Source organism: Rhinopithecus roxellana, chromosome 11 (genome assembly GCF_007565055.1).
Source record: "Rhinopithecus roxellana isolate Shanxi Qingling chromosome 11, ASM756505v1, whole genome shotgun sequence".
Lineage (NCBI taxonomy): Eukaryota > Metazoa > Chordata > Mammalia > Primates > Cercopithecidae > Rhinopithecus > Rhinopithecus roxellana.
In genome coordinates this window covers 91292185-91315810 of record NC_044559.1, presented here as the reverse complement: position 1 = coordinate 91315810, position 23626 = coordinate 91292185, and the positions used below count along the sequence as shown (strand labels likewise).

Sequence of the window (23626 nt, the reverse complement as noted above, 5' to 3'; positions counted from 1 at the left end):
AAGCCATTCGGCTCTGGGGTCCCAACAACGAGTTTGTTGATCCTGCGGCCATGAGCAGAACTCTCAAAGTCATGGCACCCAAGTGAGACTCGCCCATCTATCCTATCTGTCCTGACCCATGCCTCCTGGGTCCTAATGCCTGTCAGACAAACTTCCTTTCACCTCTCTTCTCCAAGGCTAGTCTGCTTCTAAAAACCACTCCCTGTCTCTGGTACTTTTCTAGTTTCTCCTGTAAGAATGATTTCTAGTATAAACTTCAGGACTCTGTTACCTTCTTTAGGCACCCGGGCTTACCAATCAGAAAGACATAATTTTTGCCCAAAGCCCTGTCAGGGTGGGGGACTATCTAGAATTTTAGGATCCCTCCTCAGACAAACGGGCCTAACAAAAGCTATTCCTGAAGCTAGGATATGGGGATATTCAGAAATGGTATCTTTCCTATTCATATAAGTGAGGACAAAAGGCATCACTCTTCCAACTCTGGAGATCCCTTCCCTCCCTCAGGGTATGGCCGTCCACTTCATTTATGGGGCATAACATCTTTATAGGATACTGGTAAGGTCCCAATACTAACAGGAGAATGCTTAGGACTCTAACAGTTTTTCAAGAATGCATTGGTAAGGGCCACTAAATCTGATTTTTCTTGGTCCTCTTTGTGGTCTAAGAGGACAGGCAAGGGTGCAGGTTTTCAAGAATGAGTGAGTAAGGACCACTAAGTCTGACCTTCCTCGGTCCTCTTTGTGGTCTAAGAGGAAAACTAGTGTTTCTGCTGCTATGTCGGTGAGCACAACTATTCTGATCAGCAGTGTCCAGGGACCGTTGCGGGTTCTTGGGCAGGGGGAGAAACAAACCAAAATCGTGGGCAGTTTTGTCTTTCAGATGGGAAACACTCAGGCATCAACAGGCTCCCTCTTGAAACGCATCCTAAGTCATTGGGACCAATTTGACCTGCAAACCCTGAAAAAGAGGCAGCTCATTTTTTTCTGCACTATGGCCTGGCCCCAGTATTCTCTCTCTGATGGGGAAATGGCCACCTGAGGGAAGTATAAATTATAATACTATCCTGCAGCTTGACCTTTTCTGTAAGAGGGAAGGCAAATGGAGTGAAATACCTTATGTCCAAGCTTTCTTTTCAATGAAGGAGAATATACAACTATGCAAAGCTTGCAATTTACGTCCCACAGGAGGACCTCTCAGCTTACCTCTATATCCTGGTCTTCCTATATCTCCCCTTCCTATTAATGATAAGCCTCCTCTAATCTTCACCACCCAGAAGGAAACAAGCAAAGAAATCTCCAAAGGACCACAAAAATCCCTGGGCTATTGTTTATGTCCCCTTCAAGCTGTAGGAGGAGGGGACTTTTGCCCAACCTGGGCACATGTCCCCTTCTCCCTCTCTGATTTAAAGCAGATCAAGCCAGATCTGGGGAAGTTTTCAGATGATCCTGATAGGTATATAGATGTCCTACAGGGTCTAGGTCAAACCTTTGACCTCACTTGGAGAGATGCCATGTTATTAGATTAAACCCTGGCCTTTAATGAAAAGAATGTGGCTTTAGCTGTAGCCTAAGAGTTTGCAGATACCTGGTATCTTAGTCAAGTACATGATAGAATGACAGCTGAAGAAAGGGACAAATTCCCTAACGGTCAGCAAGCCATCCCCAGTATGGATCCCCACTGGGACCTCAACTCAGATCATGGGGACTGGAGTCACAAACATCTGTTGACCTGTGTTCTAGAAGGACTAAGGAGAACTAGGAAAAAGCCCATGAATTATTCAATGATGTCCACCATAACTCAGGGAAAGGAAGAAAATCTTTCTGCCTTCCTCGAGTGGCTATGGGAAGCCTTAAGAAAATATACTCCCCTGTCACCTGATTCACTCGAGGGTCAATTGATTCTAAAAGATAAGTTTATTACCCAGTCAGCCACATATATTAAGAGAAAGCTCCAAGAGCGAGCCCTGGGCCCTAAACAAAATCTAGAGGCATTATTAAATGTGGCAACCTCGGTGTTCTATAATAGGGACCAAGAGGAACAGGCCCAAAAGGAAAAGCGAGATCAAAGAAAGGCTGCAGCCTTAGTCATGGCCCTCAGACAGACAAACTGTGGTGGTTCATAGAGGACAGAAAATGGAGCAGGGCAATCAGCTGGTAAAGCTTTGTTATCAGTGTGGTTTGCAAGGACACTTTAAAAAAGATTGTTCTATGACAAACAAGCTGCCCCCTCACCCATGTACACTATGCTGAGGCAATCACTGGAAGGCCTACTGCCCCAGAGTGCAATGATTCTTTGGGCCAGAAACCCCGAACCAGATGATCCAACAACAGGACTGAGGGTGCCTGGGGCAAGCGCCAGCTCATGTCATCACCCTCACTGAGCCCCTGGTATGTTTAACCATTGAGGGTCAGGAAGTTGACTTCCTCCTGGACACTGGCACAGCCTTCTCAGCATTAATCTCCTGTCCCAGACAGCTGTCCTGAAGGTCTGTTACCATCTGAGGAATCCTGGGATGGCCTGTAACCAGGTATTTCTCCCACCTCCTCAGTTGTAATTGTGAGACTTTGCTCTTTCACATGCCTTTCTTGTTATGCCTGAAAGTCCCACACCCTTATTAGGGAGGGACATATTAGCCAAAGCTGGAGCTATTATCTGTGAATATGGGGAACACGTTACCCCTTTGTTGTCCTTGCTTGAGGAGGGAATCAACTCTGAAGTCTGGGCATTGGAAGGAACAAACTGAAGTTCCAGCCTTAAGCCTTCCCACAGGATGAAACCTTTATTTATACATGATAGAGACAGCAGGAATAAATCGGGGTCCTTAGACTCGTGGGGCAACCCCACAACCAGTGGCATACCTAAGTAAGGAAATTGATATAGTAGCAAAAGACTGGCCTCACTGTTTACAGGTAGTTGTGGCGGTAGCTGTCTTAGTGTCAGAGGCTATCAGAGTAACACAAGGAAAGGATCTCACTGTCTGGACTACTCATGATGTAAATGGCATACTAGGTGCCAAAGGAAGTTTATGGCTATCAGACAACCTCCTGCTTAGATATCAGGCACTACTCCTTGAGGGACCAGTGCTTCAAGTGTGTACATGTGCAGCCCTCAGCCCTGCCGCTTTTCTACCAGAGGATAGGGAGCTGGTCAAGCATGACTGCCAACAGGTAATAGTCCAGACTTATGCCGCCTGAGGTGATCTCTTAGAAGTCCCCTTAGCTAATCCTGACCTTAACCTATATACCGATGAAAGTTCATTTGTGGAGAATGGGATATAAAGGGCAGGTTATGCCATAGTAACAGTATTTGAAAGTAAGCCTCTTCCCCCAGGGACCAGCGCCCATTTAGCAGAACTAGTGGCACTTACCCAAGCCTTAGAACTGGGAAAGGGAAGAAGAATAAATGTGTATACAGATAGCAAGTATGCTTATCTAATCCTACATGCCCATGCTGCAATATGGAAAGAAAGGGAGTTCTAACCTCTGGGGGAACCCCCATTAAATATCGCAAGGAAACCATGGAGTTATTGCACACAGTGCAAAAACCCAAGGAGGTGGCAGTCTTATATTGCCAAAACCAGCAGAGAGGAAAGACAGAAAGAAAGAGAAAGAGACAAAGTCAAAGACAGAAGGAAAGAGAGGAAGAAATGGAGAGACAAAGAGAAGGAGACAGAGGAAGAGACAGAGACAAAGGAGTCAGAGAGACAGAGAGAGAGAGGAAGAGAGACAGAAAGTCAAAAAAGGAAAGAGAGGAGGAGACAAAGGGAGTCAGAGAAAGAGAAAGAGAGAGACAAAGAAGAAGTCAAAAATGCAGAAAGAGAGAGATAGAAGTAGTAAAGAGAAAGCAGTGTACCCTATTCCTTTAAAAGCCAGGGTAAATTTGAAACCCATAATTGATAATTGAAGGTCTTCTCTGTAACCCTATAACATCCAATACCACCTTATTGTCAGTGTAAACAAGGGCATAGCCCGAAAGCACTGAGGCCTCTGGCAACCCATGGCGTTCTTATCAAACATCCTTAACCCAGCAGGTATCCTAACAGGGGATCTAATTTGTAATTAATTATCATACAAAGATCTGACCAGACCTAGGAGGAACTCTCTTCAGGACAGGACGATAGATGGTTCCTCCTGGATGATTAAGGGAAAAAGACACAATGGGTATTCAGTAAGTGATAAGGAAACTCTTGTAGAAGCAGACTTAGGAAAATTGCCTAATAATTTGTCTGCTCAAACATGCCAGCTGTTTGCACTCAGCTAAATCTTAAAGTACTTACAGAATCAGAAAGGAGCCATCTATACTAATTCTAAGTTAATATGGACTGAACGAAGTTTTATAGCAAAGAATAATTAAAATCCCAAACTTATAAGGTTTTCAACAAAGGTAAAATTTGCTAAAAGTTAACAGTGTAACATGTATTATCCTACTACCACACACTCTCAAAGGATTGCTCAGACAGTTTGCAAGAAATAATAAATCTATCCTTACTCTACAATCCCAAATAGGGTCTTTGGCAGCAGTGACTCTCCAAAACCCCTGAGGCCTAGACCTCCTCAGTGCTGAGAAAGGAGGACTTTGCACCTTCTTAGGGGAAGAGTGTTGCTTTTACACTAACCAGTCAGGGATAGTATGAGATGCTGCCCAGCGTTTACAGGAAACGGCTTTTGAAATCAGTCAACACCTTTCAAACTCTTATACTAACCTCTGGAGTTGGGCAATATGACTTCTCCCCTTTCTAGGTCCCATGACAGCCATCTTGCTATTACTCGCCTTCGGGCCTTGTATTTTTAAACTCCTTGTCAAATTTGTTTCCTCTAGAATCAAGGCCATCAAGCTACAGATGGTCTTACAAATGGAACCCCAAATGAGCTCAACTAACAACTTCTACTGAGGACCCCTGGAGTGACCCACTGACCCTTTCAGTGGCCTAAAGAGTTCCCCTCTGGAGGACACTACAACTGCAGGGCAGGCCCCTTATTTGCCCCTGTCCAGCAGGAAGTAGCCAGAATGGTCATCGCCCAATTCCCAACAGTAGTTGAGGTGTCCTGTTTAGAGGGGGGATTGAGAGGTGAAGCCAGCTGGGCTTCTGGGTCAGGTGGGGACTTGGAGAACTTTCTGTCTAGCTAAAGGATTGTAAACACACCAATCAGCGCTCTGTATCTAGCTAAAGGTTAGTAAATGCACCAATCAGCACTCTGTAAAAACGGACCAATCAGCACTCAGTAAAACGGACCAGTCAGCGCTCTGTAAAATGGACGAATCAGCAGGACGTGGGTGGGGCCAAATAAGGGAACAAAAGTTGGCCACCTGAACCTGCAGTGGCAACCTGGTCGGGGCCCCTTCCACACGGTGGAAGCTTTGTTCTTTTGCTCTTCACCATAAATCTTGCTGCTGCTCATTCTTTGGATTCGCATTACCTTTATGAGCTGTAACACTCACGATGAGGGTTTGTGGCTTCATTGCTGAAGTCAGCGAGACCATGAACCCACTGGGAGGAACAAACAACTCTGGACCTGCAGCCTTTAAGAGCTGTAACACTCACTGTGAAGGTCTGTGGCTTTACTCCTGAAGTCAGCAAGACCATGAACCCACCGGAAGGAAGAAACTCCGGACACATCTGAACATCTGAAGGAACAAACTCTGGACGCACATTTTTAAGAGTGTAACACTCATCGTGAGGGTCCATGGCTTCATTCTTGAAGTCAGTGAGACCAAGAACCCGGAAGGAACCAATTCTGGACACACGCTTACCTATATGCATGAAGGCAGGGAATTGGGATAAAGGTATACAATTAACTGGGTAATAAATGAATTATCAATTCTCAGTTGATGAGGCCTCTAGAGGTGGCATCAGTTCAAAGAGGCCCAGAGTTAGCTCACTGAGGAGCCCATAGAATAACTGAGAGGCAGGATTGCCAAAGGGCTACATTGGGTCTACTCTAATGTTGGTTTGGAATTCATTCATTCATTCTAGATGACTTGTGTGCCAGACGTAATTCTTAGTCTGGGGATAAATACCAGTGAACCAAAAATAGACCCTGTCCTCATGATGTTTCCTTTCTAATGTGTGTGTTTTTGTGGATGGGGGTGAAGAGAGAGTAATAAATAAACCAACTTCTCTGAGATTCTCCAGAAGGGATCCTGGATTCTGTCTCGGTCCAGGGCTGAAGCTCATGGGTCATGTTTTCATGGGAATTTGCAGGATTAAGTTGCTCTTCTGTTAGATTCTGCAGTTTTTATTTTCCCAGTGTGGGATTACAAAGGAATCTTACTTTTAAGGATCAAATAGTCTATGATAGACACTGTTGGTTGCCTATGAAATATCCATGTATTCTCCTCTGCTTGCTAATTGACAGAACCCTAATTTGGGTCAAGAAAAAAAGGCATAACGTTATGCAGCTTGATCTTGTATCTTCTTCCTGCTTAAGACAGTTATATTTGGTTAAGACAGATGCATAGCAGTTCTAATAGACCTGCCTCATTATTTCCAGCAGCTTTGTTGTGTTTTACTCTATGTATGTAACAGAATTTATTTAGCCTATTCTGAATGGATGGGCATGTTTGTGGTTTTCAGTATTTTTTGTTTGTTTTGTCATGTTGCTGTGTGCAATGAATATTCTTGTTCATATATCCTGGTGTAGTTTTTGAGTGTATACTTAGGATACATTCATGGAAGTGGAATTACTGTATCAATGGGAATGTTTGTTTTAAAATTTCATAACTATTACATTTAATTGGAAATATTCAAGTCATTAAAGAGTATGCATAATTTATAATTTCAGAGATATTATCATATTTCTTTTCCAGAAGTTCATGTCAGTTTACACCCCTTCAACAGTGTATACTGAGAGCTTGTGTTCCCAATACTTAACCAGCACAGATGATACCATATCAAAAATTTTCAATTTTGGCTACTTGGTGAAAATAATATCTTGGTTTATTTGATTTGCATTTAATTAATTATGAGTCCAATTGAACAATTTATAAGTACTTATTAGCCCATTGCCCTTCTTTTTACATAAATTGGCTTTACAAATCCTCGCCCAATTTTTTTCTTTTTTCTTTTCTTTTTTTTTTTTTTTGAGGTGGAGTCTGACCCTGTCGCCCAGGCTAGAGTGCAGTGGCACCTTCTTAGCTCACTGCAAGCTCCACCTCCCATGTTCACGCCATTCTCCTGCCTCAGCCTCCTGAGTAGCTGGGACTATAGGCACCCACCACCATGCCCGGCTAATTTTTTTTTTTTTTTAATTTTTAGTAGAGATGGGGTTTTACCGTGTTAGCCAGGATGGTCTTGGTCTTGTAACCTCAGATCCACCTGCCTCAACCTCCCAAAGTGCTGGGATTACAGGCGTGAGCCACCGCGCCTGACTGAGTTCTTTTTATCCCACCATGGTAAATTAAGAAAATTAGCTTTTTGCCTGTTTAATATGTTCCAGATATTTCTCCATAATTTGTTGTTTATTTTTTGACTTTTGTTTTATTTTTGAATTATATAGAAAACAAAATATTTTTGTAGTCAAAATTTTAAACCTCTTCCTTTGTAGCTTCTGGGTTTTGAGTTTTTCTTAGAAAGGGCTTTCTGCTTAATTATTATAAATTTATTATACATACTTTAAAAATGTATTATACATAAACATTTCCATTTAGTTATTATAAGTTTATTATACATAAACTTATATATTCATACTTTCAGAACTTTAAAATTCTTGCTACATCTGTAATTGAATTTGGGCAAAAGAGTGAGCAGGGAGTAAGCTTTATTTTTAATTTTTCTCCTAAGTGTTTATTCAGTTGATCCATTATAATTTATTTAAGAATCACCCTTTTTCCTGATAATTTGAAAAGCCATATTTATCATAAGCTAAGTTTATATTAGAGTACATTTCTCAGCTGTCTTTCCTTTTCTATTAATATTTGTTCCTATTTTTTCCAGTCCCTACTTTTAAGATAACTTCATTTCATACTATGTTTTAATAACTGGAAGGAATAATCCTTCTCCATATTCTTTTCTGTCCTTTCAGGATTTTCCTAGATGTAATCACATAATATTTATTTCTAGATGGATTTAAGAAATCTTGAAACTTGAAAAAACATAACTAGTGTTATCAAGTTCTCATGTGGTCTGTGGACATTTAACAGGGAGAATTAACACTTTTGTAGTGTTCAATTTGCCTATACATCCCTTTTTAGTTTACTTAATTCTTCTTTTATGACCCTCAGTAGAGTTTTAAAGTTGTTTTCATATCAGTATTTAAAAAATTTTGATTGGTATCATAAATGATTTCTTTCCTTCCATCATATTTTAAAATTAGTTATTACTTGTAAGAAAGTGAGCCATTGATTTGGGTCCACATTTGTATTTTTAACAAGTGCCTCTGGTGGTTGATACACAGCTAATATTCAGATGGGCTTTTGGGATCTAGATCTCTATACTGCTCTTTTGGATTTATTTCTTCAACCAGGTGTTTCCTCAGGTCTGTAACTAATCTGCCCACATATCCTTTTAAAAAGTCATTTATAAAAATTAACTTTTTTAAAATACAAAAGTTATATATGTACATTTATTTTAGTAAAGGGTACCTTAGCCAGGGTTTTTGATTATAACTAAACTCTACTTTAGCTGGTTTAAGCAACAAGAGTTTCATAAATGACATTAGGCAGCTCATAGATTCTCCAGAAAGCCAGAGAAACAGTCAAAAACAATGCAGCTGGGAAGATTGGACAGTGATACAAAAGTACTGTTTTCTACCATTTGGTGCTTTTGGGCTGGACACTGGAAGCCCCATCACAGCTTTCCTGGAAGAATCTGATTCCTGTGACCTTCTAAAATCTCACCCAAGCCATGTTTGATTGGTGAAATCTGGGTTCTATTTCAGTCAGTCAGTTTATTGCTCCATGTTATTCTGAATTATTTTAATGTTGTTTTATCTGTTAGTGAGGACTGATATTCCTTAGTGAGGCCATACAAATTGTTAAAATATGAAATGTTTTTGTACTTCTTCCTTACCCTTACCAGTGATTTTCTTTCACTTGGCCTCTGCTTGAGACCCCCTGGACCTTTCCTAGACCCAGCAACTGAAAGGTAAACACTTGGCAAAGGATGAGGCTTCCAAGACAGCTCCAGGTTAAGCTCTGATTTCTTGGGGCCTGAGCCATGCTGGTTGTTAAATATTTTTAATATCTCTCCTACTGTTACTCAGCTGACATCCAATTAGACTCTATATATTTTTTAAGGCTTTTCTGACCCTCTAATAATAATTACAAGTCACTCCAATGAAAGAATATATGACAGTTTATTTAACTAGTCCGTTACTGATGCACGTTTAGGTTGTTTCTCCCTTTTGTTGCTACAAACAATTCTGCAGTTCGTGATATACATCTTTGTACGTATGTTCAGATCCCTAGAAGTGGCATTACTTTGTTCAAGAATTTGTGCATATAAAATTTTATGGATACTGCCAGCATGCTTTTCACAGAGATTTTACCAGTATTCACTTTGACCAACAGTGTATGAGATAGCTCACATTTCTTTATCTTGGCAAAGAATATTTCACAAAAAACCAAATTTATCTTTTTAGCAATGATTTTTTTTAAAAAAACAGAAAGAAGAAAATTAAGTTAGTTTAGTATGAGTGGCTCTTAATGAACCTATACCAAGGTAGCAAAAAATCATTGTTCTCTTTTCTAATTAATAATATTTTTATACTTTTCTAGAGACCAAGGTAGAATTTGGTTTTACTTTTTAAATTCTACTTTTCTGATATATGGAAAACATTTGTCAATTCCCAATATTCTGTTACCACTCTCATTTTTCATTATTATGCCAAATGCCGGCAAGAATTCTGTGATAATATGTATGTGTTTTTCAGTGCCCTGTAGAATACTGGTTCTCAACTCAGGGTGCTTTTGCTTCCCAGAGGACATTTGGCAATGTCTGGAGACATTTTTGGCTGTCATAACTGGGGGGCAGGTTGTTTTGGCATCTAGTGGGTAGAGGCCACGGATGCTGCTAAACATTTTACAACACACAGGAAAGCCCCACACCATAAAGAGTTATCCAGCCTCAAATGTCAATAGTACTGAAGATGAGAAACCCTGCTTTAATAGAATATACCCAGCAATGGGCATTTATCTAAATTGTTAAGCATTCTCTTGCTATCTTTTCTCCTTTCTTGTTTATCAATTTCCTCTCAATATTGTTGGTACAATCTTTTCATTTTAAAGACCATTTTCCTTGGGAGACAAGATGAAAGCAAAGTAAAAATATTGTCATTTTGTTTTCTCTCTATTGCTTGTTAATATGAAATCTGCCTGGGGGAGGAGGGGACTTGTACCTTTTTTGTCCTTCCATCCTCAAACATAACCGTAAAAGTTTTTGTGGTGTTTAAGTCTTCGCTCATCCTGGGGTTACACCACTTTTCTAACAGACCAATACTATAATGATGTGTTCATCCTAACCTTTACCCTCTTCCTTCTTCTTTTGTGTGTTCTTTAAACATCTCAGCTTTTTAGAAAGCTCCTTGTATACCATCTGTGTGATGTAGTAATGGCTTAAGTTTTTTGACCTGTTTTTCATTTAAACTCTGTGGCTCTGGGACACACTTCTCTTTTCTCTCAACTGCTAAGCAATCTAAGATACTTGTCTTACTTTGCTTTGTGTTTTCTTTCTTCGCTGTAATGAACTCTAAGGTGATATGTTCAATTTTCCCCAAGGTTCCTGTCACTTTCACTTCCTTAACGTATCATTCTTTGTTGGTAATAATTAAATCCAGGGTAGCAGTTCCATTCTTTGCTTCTTTTGCCCTCTGAATGATGAAGCTGCTGGTAGAGAGGCAGGAGATAAAGGAAAGGAATGCTTCAGATTTTAATTACTTTATTGTCTTTTGCTTTTGCCAAATTCTTGGATGTTTAAATCTTTGCCAGGTCTCTTTTTATCTTGACCTGTCACTTCAGTCAACTTTCTTTTCTTTTTAGCCTTTCCATGACTTCTTTCCTAGAATTTACATTTTTGGGTATTTCACCGAGAACACAGAAGATATGTATTCTAAATTTTCTTTTGTCTTGGAGATAATTTTCCCTTACATCTTTAAGAAAGTGTCTTCCTCTTTTATGTTACACAATTTTTAAATTTTGTTTTTTTTTCTATTATTTTTGAAATGCATAAGATTTATATTTAGTCCTGGTGTTTGTCATAAATGAGGTATGTGTAGCCTTTGAGCTCCATCACTATTAGTTTTGATTCTACAGAATTATTCTCTCAAATCTTAAAAGTGAAGGCCAAGTATCTTGTTAAGTTTCTGGGCTATATGAGGTACATTTCCATTGGGACAACTCTTTTCCTATTCATATTATTTGTTCCTCTACTTGGAGGTGAATTTAACCCGAGATAATTTGAAGCAATTCAATTCACCTTTCTAAAAGAGATACATAAAACCTAATCTCCAGAGCACCCTTTTGCCTGCATTTTTCTTGTGTCTGCCTTCTCTGTTGGGGCTTTCTCATACCAGAGTACAAAATGTCATTCTTTCCTTGTCCTCTCTCATCCAGTGCTGCATTTCTGGGACTCAAAGTCTACTGGCTGAGTGTAGTTAGAAATGTATTGCTAGGAGGTGGCTAGGAAACACCCGTGGCTACCTGAAAAGCAGCTTCTTTGAAGTAAGGGAGTGCAAGCTGACTTTTTGATTGGTTGTGTCAGCCCCAAGTCTTTGATAGGATGTGAGGATACATGGGTGAGATGTGAGGGTCTGACTCTGTGCTGTTGCAAATTTAGGCACAAGTGAGTTTCAGCTCCCTTTTTCCTCCGTTTGTAATTCATGAAGTAGATAAGGTAAAGTGTCCAGATTTAGTAAATAAAAATACAGGACACACTCTTGATTTAAATTTCAAGGAAACAACAAATATGTGTGTGTGTGCAGGCGTGTGTGTGTAAGTATGTCCCAAATATTGCATAGGACATGCTTATGCCAGAAAATTATTCTTTCTTTATCTGAAATTCAAAGTGGGCATTTCATATTTTATCTGTGAACCTTAAGGTAAGGGAAAGTTTCCTCCAGTATTTGGAAATTATTAATGAGATCCTTATCCTTTTGTGTCTCTGATACTAGTGTAAAAAGGTCTTTTTCTGACTTGACAAAGCTTGCCCTTTCTAGTCTTGTTTCAGCTGCAGTGCTGGTCAACACTGGGGAGACTGGAAGAAATTTGTAGAGTCTGGGAACCTTCAAACATGAGAAGACTGCAGACCTGGACTCTTTCCTTTTACAATGTATCTGTTGTTAGGAAGAGTTCCCCTGACCCCTGCATCAAATTAGACCTGATTAAAATTTGCTAGTGAGAAAGAACACCAAAGACCCTTAAACTAGAACCCCCCTTGTGGCCTATGTTACCCTAGAAGGGTTTGTTTCTGGCACATGTGTAACTGACTGGAAGGTCCTCCTGACTCAGCCATTAGGCTTGGTAAATTAAAACGTTGAAGGCATGGGTTCTGTGCCATACATGTGCAGGAATTGTATGCTTGTCTTAAATCATTGTGACCTCTCACAGGATCCACAGCAGCAACAGCAAGAGTGCAGCAGGAGAAAGGGTCTCACTGGACTATGGGGAGTCAGCTTCCATCAGTAAACTGTGTGCCAGGAACAGAATACCAGCATCCTTCAACAGAGCCCACTTGTATTCTAATCCACGTCTCTGGTTTTCTTTCTTTGTGGCATATGAATGGAGACGCCCCCAGAGTTCCTGAACAATTTGAGAGACAAGAGAGATACTGGATTCCCTGCCAGTCTGGCAACTGGGAAGTGATTTTAGCTTGAAAAATTAATAGGAATGACCTCATTTTTACCCAAAACTGTTGAAGTGGACCCTGCTATTACCATATATACACATATATTTTACAAATATGACATCATAACATATATCATTTTATAATTGTTCAGTTCTGTGAAAGTTTCTTTTTTCCTTTTCCAATGGCATGACCTCAGAAGACTGTATATATTTTTCTGTGTTCTTGTGCTTTGCATTTTTGAATATTACCTGTATTGCTTAGATTAATAAAGATCTGTTTATAAAAGACAATCAAGTTTTGTGATTTCTTTTAATTCCTGGGTCTTTCTCTTCTCTGTCAGCCTGTATCATTAATATATTTTAAAGACCAAGCTCAAAAATTCACCTGAAATAAGTAGTCATCCTTGGGTAAATATTTTTAACTTTGATTACTTAACTTAGGTACCTCAGCCTTTAGTTTATATGATATAAACTTACATTTAGGCGTATGTTAATTTAAAATATATTGGTTATGGATCCCTATGATTGCATTCTAGAGGAAAATTATTTATGATCTTAGGATAGTACATAATTTCTTTCTTTCTTTCTTTTTTTTTTAGACGGAATCTTGCTCTGTCGCCCAGGCTGGAGTGCAGTGGCACGATCGCCGCTAACTGCAAGCTCCACCTCCCAGGTTCACGCCATTCTCCTGCCTCAGCCTCCTGAGTAGCTGGGACTACAGGCACCCACCACCACACCCGGCTAATTTTGTGTAAGTTTTAGTAGAGACGAGGTTTCACCGTGTTAGCCAGGATGGTCTCTATCTCCTGACCTTGTGATCCACCCGCCTTGGCCTCTCAAAGTGCTGGGATTACAGGCGTGAGCCACTGCGCATGGCCTGGACATAATTTCTTAAATAAGACACCCAAAACATAGCCATAAAGTAAAATACTGAAATTATTACATTAACGCAAAAATTAATTAATTGAAAGACTGAAAAAACAATAAAAAGAAACAAAAACTACCAATTGACAGGGTATGTTTACATTCATCCATATAAAGTGGATCACATGGTTTCCCAATCCTCTGGCTCCCTATATCCATCCCCTTTGCCATGTGACTTTGCACTTCCTCCTACTAGAGGCAGAGTGTATTTCCCTGCTCCATTAATGTTAGACTTGGCCATATGACTTGCTTTGCCTATTGAAATGTGGGCAGAAAAGTTAGACTTGGCCATATGACTTGCTTTGCCCATTAGAATGCGGGCAGAAAAGGCAGAGTGCCAACTTTGAGCTTTCACCTTAAGAGGTACTGAATGTTTCCATTTGCCCGCCTTGTGTTTCTGTTCATGAGAAGAATATGCTCCAAGTGGCCTACTTGTCCAAGGACGATGAGAAAAATGTGGAGCAGATCTGGATCCTAAAACTATAGCTTGGGGCAAGCTAAGCCAGGTCCATTCTGAATTAGCTAATCTTTAGCCAACCTGAAAATCCACAAGAAAGAATAAACGTTTTCTTAGGCCACTGAGTTCTAAACCTCAGTGGTGGATTTTTTATATGGTGTTATTGTCAAAATAGTTGACTCATACACCATTTAACAAAAGTCATTTATCGTAAGATTTTATTAAAAACTCCAAAAAATTAATAAGGAAGAGATAAACAATCAAAAAAGGAACAATCCAATAGGGTCAATGGTATGTGAAAAGGTAATTCACAGAAAAGAAAATTAGAATGACCCATAAATAAGCCAAAGGAAACTTAGTTTTCTTCACTAGTTACTGGGTAAAGACACATTAAAACAACAATGGGATACTTTATCATACTCATTAAATTGGTAAATATTAATGTATGGGTATAACCTAGAATGTGTAAGGATATGAAGAAAATGGAACTTTCACCTACAGATGGTAGAATGTTCAAGGGAAGGTATCCTAGACAAAGAGGGGCATATGAAGGAGGGGGAGGATATTTTCAAGGAATATTACTGACAAAAGATTACATTTTCAATATATATTCTTTGAAATAAGTAAGGAAATGAACAGGCAACCTAGGAGAAAAACAGGTGAAGAATACAAGTAAGGAATTTATAGAAAGGGTATTTGAATGGCTGACTAATCAACTAAAAAGAGATTAGCATTTACACTGGTAATCAGAAGTGCAAATCAAAATAGTGATATCTGCTTTGCATGTCCCATGTTGGTGGGAGTTAAAATGTCATGTAATATCTTGTGTTGGTGAGGAGGTAGGGACATGTGAACCTACATTCTCTGCTGGTGGTGTGTTTTGGAGACCAATTTGACAATATTTATTGAAATTGAATACTCACATTCTGACCCAGAAATTCTACTTCTGAATTGTATTAGTTTGCTAGGACTGCCAGAGTAAAATACCACAGACTGGGATCTTCAAGCAAGAGAAATTTATTTTTCCACAATTCTGGAGGCTATAAGTCCACGATCAAGGTGTTGGCAGGTTCAGTTTCTTCTGAGGCCTCTTTCCTTGGCTTGCAGATGACCACCTTCCTCACATGGTCGCCCCTCTATGTGCACATTCCTGATGTCCTTTCTTCTCTATGTCCTAATTTCCTCTTCTTATAAGGACACCAGTAAGATTGAATTAGGGTCCATGCTGACAGCCTCCTTTTAACCTAATCACCTCTTTAACGGACCTATCTCCAAATACAGTTGTATTCTGAGTGAAGTACTAGGGCTTAGGACTTCAACACAGGAATTTTGAGGAGATACAATTTAGCCTATAACAGAATGGACTCTTGCATAGGCACACAAAGAGACATGTATGAGAATGTTTATTACAGCATTGTTTCCTATAGCAAAGAGTCGGCTATTACCGAAATGTGCTTGATTAGTGATATGGACACAAAATATAGTTATAAATGCATGTGACAAAATGCTATACAATGGAAAATAAAGGAACAAACTAAATCTATTATATTAGTTAGGAACTCATTTTTATCAAATAAGAAGTCTGGAGGTAAGAAGTTAATAACGGATGTCATCAAGGGCCCAAGTTCTTTCTCCATTGTTCTGCTCTGTCATCCTTCCTCTTCAGCTTTGCAGTAAGATTGTTTTATTTCCAGGCACCTTACCACAGTCAGGTTAAGGAAGGCATGGCAAGGATGCTGATGTCCTTTTGATAGGGAAAGCAAAAGCTTACCGTCTCATTGGCCAGAATTCTTTCGCATGCCATTCTGAGTTGCAAAGAAGGCTGGGAAATCAAATGTCCTGCTTCCATAGCAGAGAAAGATAAGGGAGAACAAGGTTGGGACTATGTGCTAAGTGAGTAAACATTCAGTGTTTACATCTTTATAGTCCAACATAGAAAGACCAAACAAAACAAAACAAAACACCACACAATGAAACAGAGAGAGAAAGAAAGAGAGAGAGAGAAGTAGAAATAGATGGGAAATACAATATTATTTGTGTAAATTTAAACATCCATACACATAAAGTTATATATTCTTGTAGACATATATAGCATATGTAAAAAAAGTTATGGAAGTTTAATTGGAAATGTACCCATTAACTACCATAAGAAGCAGACAGGGGAACAGAACTGAGGACAGGGAATATAGACTATGAAAACAAAAAATAAAACAGGCTTTTCATGGACTAGTCCACCAGTGAGGACCATGACTGATTGTGTTAGTCTGATTCTGTGCACCCAAGACCCAGGGGGAAAAAAGTGGATTGGATTGGCTTGGGATGTGTGTGTGGGGGTTACTCAGACTGTTTGATTTGGCAGGGTTATCATTTGAAGTAAAAGAAGTGTGATTCATTGGCTCTATGACTGAATTTAATTATTTTACCTTTCTCTGTGATAAGCTTCATTCTTTTGAATACAATTGATGACCTAATAGGAATGATGTTATAGTTTTAATTTAGTGACTACAGCAGTTATATTTTGGAAAATTTAGGGATATTACAAGTTTTGCAACATTGATTTTATTTGTTTTTGTACATATATTTCTTTTGTTCTATTGTGGAAAATCAGCAGACTAGACTTAGAGAGTCAATGGAAGACATGAGTAAAATAGACATGGCTGCTTAGTAGTGAAATCCATCACTCTCTAGTTTTCTGTTATTATCTTTGGAAACGGAGAGTGTGGGAGAAAAGGATTTCCTTTCTCTCTTTCTAATATAGCCTCAGTGACTGAGTGACTCTCTGCTCTGGAATGAAGCAGGTTGGCACAACTCCATAAGTCTTATGTGGGAACAAGACACAGAGGTTTCTATTTTTTCTTATTGTCATTTGTTTGTGTTTAGTTCAGTATTCTATCTTTAACAATCCTATACTCACTCTTCCAAAAAAAATACTCAGTTTATTAATATGTGTTAATGTCCCTTTAATTTTCCCTATTACACATGTTGCAACTTTGGAAGAAGCTCTAAACATACTTACATTTTAGTACCATGTTTTCTTGCTATCCAATTATAAATTATTATCATGGATGGAGTAGATGACTTCCATTGGTGACATGGATTCACTTTACTAAATAAAGCTGTGTGGACATGATCATTTTTATCCATTTAAAAATCAGAGGGGCAATCTATTTGATGTGTTTCACAGCAGCCCTCTAAAATTCAATGGCATTTTGGTTTTGAAAAGCAGAATTTCACAAAAAGAAAAGTATCTTTCCACAAAATAACAATAATTGATAAATGAATTATTTGGCATGGAAATTAGCATTCCATTATATTCTATGTATAATTTGATAAGTAATTACTCTTCATAGAAGTTTTATAGGTCTCATTTTACATCCGGAAAACAGGGTAAATTGGGGTCATTGTGGATGAGGCCAAAGAGGGTAAAGTGAGTTTGAATTTGAACCCAGTTTGTTTTGCATTTCTTACTATTCTTATTATGACATTTCTTCTCATCATATTCTTCACTGTATTTGTTTTGTAATGTGGCTGCCTTATTCCTTCTATAATTAATCTTGGAAGAGCTCATCTACTCTTATGGATTAGAGTGTAACATGGATGGACAGATTACTATATCTGTATCTCTAGGCATAATTTTTCTCCAAAGTTCATGGATTCTGCATTTCCAGTTGCTCATGGGACATAACGATTTGCATTTGCCACTGCACCTCAAACTTAGCATACCTAACCTATGTCAGAGCTTGCATTATACCTGTCAATTGGTGTGAATATTACCTTCTAAGAGCCCACTGAAGTAATTTAGGGGAGTAATAAGTTGTTTCGAAGATAAATGAAATACAGTAGTCACTTTGGGAGGTCGAGGCGGGCAGATCACAAGGTCAGGAGTTCGAGGGCAGCCTGGCTAACATAGTGAAACCCCGTCTCTATTAAAAATACAAAAAATTAGCCGGGTGTGGTGGCGATTGCCTGTAATCCCAGCTACTTGGGAGGCTGAGGCAGGAGAATCACTTGAACCCGGGAGGCAGAGGTTGCAGTGAGCCGAGATCGTGCCATTGCACTCCAGCCCGGGTGAAAGTGTGAGACCCTGTCTCAGAAAAAACAAAAACAAAAACAAAAACAAACACACAGTAGGCCCCTTATCTGTGGCTGCATTTTCTGTGGTATTGGATACCCAAGGTCAACTCTGGTCTGAAAATATGAAATGGAAATTCCAGAAATAACCAGTCCACAAGTTGTAAATGTGTACCATTCTGAGGCTCAATGAGATCTTGTGCTATTCTGCTATGTCTCAATCAGGACACGAATCATCTTTTTGTCCAGCATGTCCTGCTGTATATGCTGCCTGCCCATTAGTCATTCCTAGAGGCCATCTAGATTTTCAAACGGACTGTCACAGTCTAGCCCCAAAGTGCAAGAGTTCTGATGCAGGCATATTGTTATAATTGCTCTATTTTATAATTATTATTGTTAATTTCTTGCCTAATTTATAAATTAAGGTTTATCACAGTTTGTAGGTATAGGAAAAACATATATAGGGTTCGGAACTATCTGTGGTTTCTAGAATTCACTATGGGTCTTGGAACACATACCTTGTCTATAAGGGAGGACTACTGTATATACAAAATATATTGAAAATTCAGATAGAGTATATAGTGTGTGGAGGCATTTTTGCTAAAAGTAAAAAGGGATATTTTAAATAAGCCGTATCTATTCACTGCTTATTCAATCTCTCCCTCCCCCTAAGCATTATCCTTAATTTTTTTTTAAATCTACAAATAGAATTGAGACTAATAAGGCCTTTAGATGTAGGTTCTTAAGGCACCTAGGGAAACCGAAAACCATGGAGTGAGACGTACTTCAGGAGAGCCTGTGTCAGGTACCAAACTCAGAGTTGAAAAGTAAAGTAGAGTTAAGTGGGTAACTAGAAACAACAACAACAAAATTATTTATATACATATTCCAAAATGTGTGGATGATTGGCAAAAAGGATAAGCAAATTACTGACAAAACTGACTTTTCAGTTTTCTTCTGAATAGTGGCTTATCTGATAAGTTAATTTGAGAAAAAAGCCCAGGTATCTATTTTATATTATAGCGAATATATCTGTTTAGAAAATTGAGGATATAAAATTTCATGAAAGAATATCTTTAAAAGGGATCTACTTTATTTCTAAATGTAAAATGTGATATTTACATGGCTATTGTTAGTTATTACATGGGGAAAGAAACTACCACATTTGAGTATGAGAAATGATCTTATAGAGCAGTTTCTTTCAGTGAAGAACCCAATGCTTGTTTTTATTATTAGAAACAGAATTCCCCTTTAAAGGAAAATAACCTGTAATTTCTTATTTTGAATGACAATTGAGGGAGAGAATTAACATTTATTTTCTCTTTGGAAAATTTAGTACTTTAGCATAGAGGATGTGTCATTGGTGGCAAATCAGAGCATGAAGAAAGAGGTTGCTCTTTGAACTTGTGTTTTCACTTTTGCCATAGTTAACGTGATGTTTGTGATAAAATAGCATCAAAGAAACAGAACATTTTTTATCTTCAGCCAAGATAAATTTGTGGGAGTTAATGATTTTAGCTAATTAGATAGTAAAATTTTTATTTTTAGAATAAATCAAATTGCTATCCATGTCTTTCCACACTGAATGTTAAGTTGTAAAATAAATAACCTATAAATTATATGGGAACTTTGTTAGTCATAATACTGCATGTTTATGAGAAATATAATAATGCTGTAATAGCAGGAAATATATCTTTAAAAATTAGCCTGTGGCTTCTAATATATAATGAAAATTTAGCAAATATTAAACAGGGCAATTACAATATATGAGTTAAAGAGGTTGCAAACATCGTATGATTTTGAAGAGAGATTTTATCCTATAGTTTAGTTCTGTTTTCTTCAGAATTTGTTTTGGATTTTTTAATGGAGCTTAGAATCTTTATGTAAGATTGTTGTTTGTTTGTTTGTCCCAGAAAAATTTAGGATTGTGGAAAGTCTTTCTGATGGTTGAACCCAATTCTGCTACTTCTTGGTAATTCTGCCACTTCTTGGTCTTCTAGTGCTTTTCTTTTATTTCAGAGGATGCAGCTGATGGAGCAGATAGAGGAGGAAATAATGGTAGTCTGATACAGATAAGAAACATTAATCTGGGCTCTAAAAGTCAAATTTATATGGGCAAAGTAAAATGGGATATTTCCAAGTGCATTTACTAAGGAAAGTCGAGATGACGTGTCCCAGTTCCTAGCTGAAGTATAAAAATACATGTTATTGGGTGCAATATGTGGGCTTTCAGAATCTAATAATACCCTCTACTGGCTAAATGAGGGATTGTGTTTAAAAATGAGTGACTTGGCTTTTTTGTTTGTTTTTAAAATATGGATGATTGCTTTATTATAAAGATTGAGCAGTGCAGAGTATTGTGAAATAATATAGGAAAAATTGTAAATGTGAAGAATGAAGCCAATATGTTACTTAAATGTTTTCCAAAGTGAAATTAATGTAGAAATATCTATAACTGGAATTTCTTAATCTTTTGGTCTATATTTTAATCATGAAGTAGCTCATAGGGAGGGAATGCAGTAGGGGGAAAAATACATGAATCTCTGGCCCCTATCCTCAATAACAATTCGGATTAATTCAAGATATTTAAATTACCTTCATTAGTTATTCCTAAATTGCTGTTGTAAGAGCTATTGACAAATATCTGAAGGTGACATAAGAATTGCTTTTCTCACCTCACCATTGGGCACTAGGCCTACTTCCTGGGTGATGGGATCAATCATACCCTAAACCTCAGTATCATGTAGTATACCCATATAACAAACCTGTGCAAGTACTCCCTGAATCTAAAATAAAAATTGATATGATAAGGAAAAGAAAGAATGGCTTTTCTGTGGATAGCCTGATTTAATTTCTGTTAAAAATAACTGGCATATTCTTAAGTAACCTGAAAGCTTGATCACTTCAGGGAAGTATCATATAACATGCCTGTTTTACATTTTTTTCTTTCTACTTTTACAAATTCTCAAAAATTCTACTTTGGGATTTATAGTGTTTTGGGTACATAATGACCATGCAAGTTGTATTTAGAAGTTGATAGTGGATAATGTATTATTATTTCGTTGTAAATCTGAAAAATAGAATTTCGGGTCTGATTCTGCTGTTTGATGTTACCCTTCACTGGCATGTTGCTTTAAGAGCACCCATCCCCCCTTCTTGCTTGGGCCACTGTGTCCTGTCAGTCATCCTGAAATACACTAGGGTGCTTGTCAGGCTGTTTGCTTACAGATGCATCATAAGCCAAATTGTGAGCCATGATAGTGGCACTGAATTTCTAAATACAAGAAATTGCTTAGACAATTGGTTTAGTATCTGTATATGGGCAATACTGTGTCCTGCAGTAGGTGAGTGGAGTGTCAAACTTTTAAAAATCAAACTTTACTATAAGGCAAATCCTAGTAATTATAGATTATCTGTTGCTCGGTTAGATAACTTTGGGGGAAATGAAAGGACATTATTTCTATAAAATGGGATGAATAGAAACTATTATGTTGTACAATTTTTACTTTTATAACTAATTTTCCTTTTAGTAACACTAAACTCTAGACTATTTTATGAAAGCTCCAATTTTAAATGTCTACTTTTCCGAGTATATTAGCAGGCATTTCAGATTTAGATAAAAATGTGGTTCTCTTACACATTTTTTTATTTCACAACTCAGGCAGATTCAATTGAGCAGAGGCTCGAGTCTGCTGTTTATTAGTGGTTTTAAAAATAGCACTAAAACAAATTCTCATGTGCCAATGCCTAAGCTATAGTAGTCTTACATCAGCTCATTTAAAAACTCCTACTCTGTAACTGAGCTATTACTATAATGATTGAGTAACTGTATGCAAGGCACGCGAAACTTCACATACTTTAGACACAAAAATTGTACAGTAAGTAGGTTATTTGTGCAAACAATTTAATTGCTGTTATGGGCTTTTAAACTTAAATTGTGCATGGCTATTTTCCCTGTAGTTTTTGTGTGCAGACTTAAATATTTTTAAACAGAGAATTGGTAAAGCAAAAAAGGAGAAACTCATGATTTCCAATACTTGTATATTCAGTACGGTAGAGCATAGCTAAGAGGCAGCAAGAAGTTAAAGTTGTAAGGCTTTATCTAAGGTAAATGAGAAAAGATTGCTTTTTCAGATACCTAGAATGACTCTTTACTTATTCCTTGCCTTGTTCGAGAAAGGATTTAAGGTGGTTTATAAGGCTGCATGATATTCAAGATAGGATAAATTAAGTGTGGAGTGAAAGAAGACAGAAAACAAGTGTGGGATATAAAACAGCCAGGAGTAAGAAAAAACAATAAAATAAATGCAGCAATTCTCAACGATAACTGTGGTGTATTATGGATTGGTGAGAGAGAAAATACAGGGTTTCAGAAATCTTATGGTGGAGTTTCATGCAAACCAGTTGCCTCCTCTTACCTCGGTGGCAGTCTGGAATGAGGAGAGTATCTTAGATTGTGAATATTAAATACGCTTTAAATGTCACTTGTGTTTTGGTGAAAAATAATGAAGAACTGCTACCCTTTTAACCCACACACTAACTTATGTGAACATAAATGTGGCCCCAAGTGTTCAGAAAAAAACTTGGTTAGTTCAGAAGAGAGATTAAAGGAAGCTTAGTTTTTTTGGAAACAACCGGAGTGATCTAAATAAGATAAAATATCTACATATTAGAACAGACACGATCAAGACAATGTTTAAAATAAAATATATTTAGCAATTTTGTATAAATATATGAATACTGGTCCTAGTATTTAAAAAAAATAAATTGTTGTAAATGGGATTAGCTACTTTCCTTCTTTTCACCCTTTTAATCTAGCAGTAAATTTAACTTGAATTTCAACTTCTGTAAGGTCAAAATTAACTGGATTGATCTAACTGGTAAAAACAGTTGTTGAGTAGAAAGAAGGAAACCAGAGACAGGACTTTATAATGTACTTTCATCTTCAAATACTCGCAAGACACCTACTATGTTGAAGATTCTGGTACTCTGGGCCTTGTACTCACTAAACTGGGCTTGTCTAAGTGAACTAACTTAGAAACTCGCTGCTGTCACACAGCAGTATTGAAAAGAGACAAGATGGTAGTAGTTAAAATCTGCTAAGGATTTTCAGTGTTGTCTTCTGATATTATCATGATGAGCCAGGGACAGTCACTTGGCTCTTTTTTATTCATTGTTAAAAGTAAGGTCAATAAGAAATGATTCACCAGGGCTGTGGTTGTGAAGAAGACCTAGACCTGCGATGGGAAGCTGGTGTCTGAGTCCTCTGACATCCTGCCCAAGTCAACAGCTGCGGCAGCCCCTCCCAGCCTGTCCCTCCTGCGGCTGCCCCAGATCTTGGGAGGGAGGCTGTTGTGCAGAGGAGCACAGGAAACAGGAGACCCACCTGAGGCTCAG

General features: G+C 38.2%; 1 protein-coding gene across 3 annotated transcripts in view; it reads left to right on the top strand.

The window, feature by feature from the left end:
• Nucleotides 1-13475: 13475 nt before the first annotated feature.
• Nucleotides 13476-23626, top strand: part of CTNNA3 (catenin alpha 3) — a 1783100-nt gene continuing 1772949 nt past the window's right edge. The window contains exon 1 of one of the 3 annotated variants that reach the window (XM_030941008.1): nt 13476-13528. The gene's annotated coding sequence lies outside the window, so the exon portion shown is untranslated. Of the gene's footprint in view, nt 13529-21461; nt 21574-22041; nt 22108-23626 lie in introns of those variants that run through there. The other 2 variants (XM_030941007.1, XM_030941009.1) reach the window with 2 other exon arrangements.